General features: G+C 61.0%; 1 protein-coding gene across 1 annotated transcript in view; it reads left to right on the forward strand.

Annotated features, from left to right (window-relative positions):
• Window positions 1-3,217, forward strand: part of RBFOX3 (RNA binding fox-1 homolog 3) — a 353,380-nt gene that overhangs the window by 246,304 nt on the left and 103,859 nt on the right. The window lies entirely within an intron of this gene.

Here is a 3,217-nt window from a genome sequence, read left to right on the forward strand (position 1 = left end):
CGGGGCCTGAGTGATCACGAGCCCCCCATCACCCCTGCCCCTAGGTCCCCACCGCGGCCTGAGTGATTGCGAGCCCCCATCACCCCTGTCCCTTGGTCCCCACCGCAGCCTGAGTGATCACGAGCCCCCATCACCCCTGTCCCTTGGTCCCCACTGCGGCCTGCGTGATCGTGAGCCCCCAATAGCAACAGGGTCCTCAGCCAGGTCTGGCCAGGGATTCCCATCCTGCAGCTGCAGTCCACGCCCCGCAGCCACCAATGGCCTTGGAGCCAGCACAGACCTCAATTGAGACGGTTCCCCTCAAGCAGGCTTGGCCTCTCGGGCTGCCCCCTCGTGCCAAAGAGCAGGGTGTTTCTCAGGCTCCCCCAGACACCAGGCCCTGGGGAGGTGCTCACAGGCAGGTCGTGTATTGGGGGAGTGGCAGGAGCAAGGGGCATAGGAGTTACGGGGGGGAGGGGGGGAGCGAATCCACGGGCATGCTGGGCACCCAGGGCTGCGTCCTGCAAAGGCTCCTGTGAGGTGCCGTGGACGAGCCACTTGTCCAGCAGGGGTGGAAACAAGGGTGCCATCACCAGGTGCCCTTTCCCTCTGGCCAAGGAGGCCCAGGTGTGGCCTTAGCGCCTTCGCTCCCCTGGCCCAGCCAGGTGTCAGTGGGCTGAGTGGCTCCCAGGTGTCCCGCAGGTCGGCAGCAGAAGAGCCGGTGGAACTGGGACACGCAGCATGTCCAGGCAGGAAGGTCAGGTCCGGCTGTGCGGCGTCTCCGTGCTGCGTGGAGCGGAGCTGGCCAGGAGGTGTCTGTGAGTGGGCTCGAGCTGGTGGCTTTGGCGAGGCCCCTGCCTGGCCTCGCTGTCCCCAGGTGTACCACCCAAGTGTGATGAGCACGCCACAGGTTGCCATGAGACGGCAGGCGATGACGTGGGGCCATCCCTGTCAGCTGCAGTCCTCGCCCCGTGCAAGGACTCTGCGGTCATCACACGGACACAGCCCCACGCCGCCCTGAGGCCTCCTGTCCTTCAATCACGCCGTGGGCCCTGATGTCTCCCCTTCTGCTGGGGCAAGAGGTCCCATGGGTCGCACACGCACAGGGATGGTGTGGCACCTGGGCTGTGGGTTTCTCCTTCCAGAGTCCCTCCCCATGCGGGCCCCACCTGCTGCACCCCCACACCAGGGCTGTCTTGTCAGTTCCCGCAAGAGCACCAGGGTACCGGGGCATTCTCCGTAGTGACTGCTGGTGTTCCAGAGATGTGACAGCTCCCAGGGGAGATGGTGGGAAGGGGCGGCCACACAGGGAGGAGTGGGGTCGGTTTGAAGTGGAGCATCTGGGTTGGCTGCTGCAAGAAGGCGCAGGGAGAGGACGCCAGAGCATTGACGGCAACTTTCTGCAGTTCGCCTGAGTCTGCCCCGGGCTTTTGTCAATCTCCCCTAACTTCCAGTGCAGTCAGGAAAGTCTGGAGGGAAGGAAGCTGGGGGCGAGCGAGAGGTGAGGAGGTGGAGAGCAGCCGAGACTCAGCAGAACCCAGCACCGGGGCTGGGGCTGGGACTGCCTCCAGCAGTTAAAGACATGATAGACTTGGCAGAGGGAGAGACAGAGACAGAGGGAGACAGAGAAGGGAGGCACGGTCCTTCTCGAGATGATGAACAGAAGCCAAGAGTGCCCCAGGGTTCGGAGATGAGGGGTGTCCGGCTGCCCAGACCCGAAAGCCCCTCTCATGCTCTTGCTGAGAAGCTTGGGCTTCCGGATCCTGGAATTCACCAGCGCTGAGTTGCTAGACGCAAACATTCTGTTTCCCCTCGTCCCCCCCTCCTGCCCTGTACACCCCCCACTTCGCATTCCCCTTTTAAAAGTATCTAGGGGCCAGCGGGTAACATGGTGATGGAGCTACCAGACTCCCACATGACCAACCACAGTTCAAGTCCTGGACCTGGTGGCTTCCTTTCTCACTTTCCCTCTCTGTCTCTCTCTCCCTTTCTCTCTCTCTCTTTCTCTCTCTCTGGTCAGATTAAAAAATAATAATAATAAAATTTGATAACTATTTCTTTAAAAAAAAAAAAAAAAGGCTCTAGGACCCTATTACCTTCAGAGCCAGCAAGCTAGATCTCGCCTGGAGAGCAGGAGAGGGCGCCCCTGGGCGAGAAGGGCCCTGGCAGGCGATGCGGGGGCCCTGCGGCTTCCTGGGCCACAGTGTAAACACGCAGGGTGATCTTGGGTGTCACCGTTTGTCTCTCCTCCTGGGGAGAGAAAGCAATGCTTTAACCACACACAGGCAGGAGGACGTGGGGAGAGGCGTCTGCGCGAACGGAAGCGTGTGGGACGGGCGACCACAGTGGAGAGTCGGGATGGGCTCACGCGGAGGGCCTGGGACTTGTGGCCCAGGTGCCCATGACAGGAGGCAGTCCGAGGACAGGGACCGGTGGTTGGGATGGCTCCTCTCGTCCTGGGCTCTTCGCCCGGCCTGAGGAGGGGAACTCCACAACTTGTCTCCACATCGGGTGAGAAATCAGGGCTCTCAGACCCACCCGCCAGTCAGCTTGAGGGTTCCCCATCTGACTCCCTGGGAGTGGCCAGGGCAGAGAGGGCTCGTTCCATCTGCTCTCCGAGGGTCTGCCAGTGTCTCTCTCCATCCTCGACAGACCGGCAGCTTGGGCACAAGCCACCAGGCCACTTTGCCCAGGATTTGCACACTCTGGCCATCTGTCGTGTCACCGGGTCTTGGGCAGCAGTTAGGGAGGACATTCCTCTCCCCATTGTAGAGACGCGGAAACAGGCCTGCAAAGCTTTGGGGCAGGAATGTCCAGTAGATCTCCCTGCACCAATGGGGCTGGTTCTTTTCTCTTTTTATCGCCAGAGGGCATGCGTGCTCACCGGAGAGAGAGAAGGCACTCCCTTTGGGGCATGATCACACCACAATCCTTTCTCCCCCGTTTCTCAATCCTGTCGGGATCTGGGGCATGCACACGTACCCAGCATGTCTCTCAAGCAGCCGGGGCCAGGATTTGAACCACAGCCAGCCACGTGGGATCCAGCTCCCTAAGTGCAGGGCTTAACTACAGTGCCATAGGCTGGCCCTCCCATGGGAAGGTTTCTGTCTGGGTCAGTACACCGGCCATTGGCCACACCTGGCGCCTGGGCCCTGAAAAGGTGCCAAGTGCAGCCGAGGGCCTGGGGCTTCGGTTTATTCAACTTGAATTAAGCTTTAAAGGCTGACTTACAGCCTAC

This window comes from Tupaia chinensis, unplaced genomic scaffold, assembly GCF_000334495.1.
Source record: "Tupaia chinensis unplaced genomic scaffold, TupChi_1.0 Scaffold000159_1, whole genome shotgun sequence".
Taxonomy (NCBI): domain Eukaryota; kingdom Metazoa; phylum Chordata; class Mammalia; order Scandentia; family Tupaiidae; genus Tupaia; species Tupaia belangeri.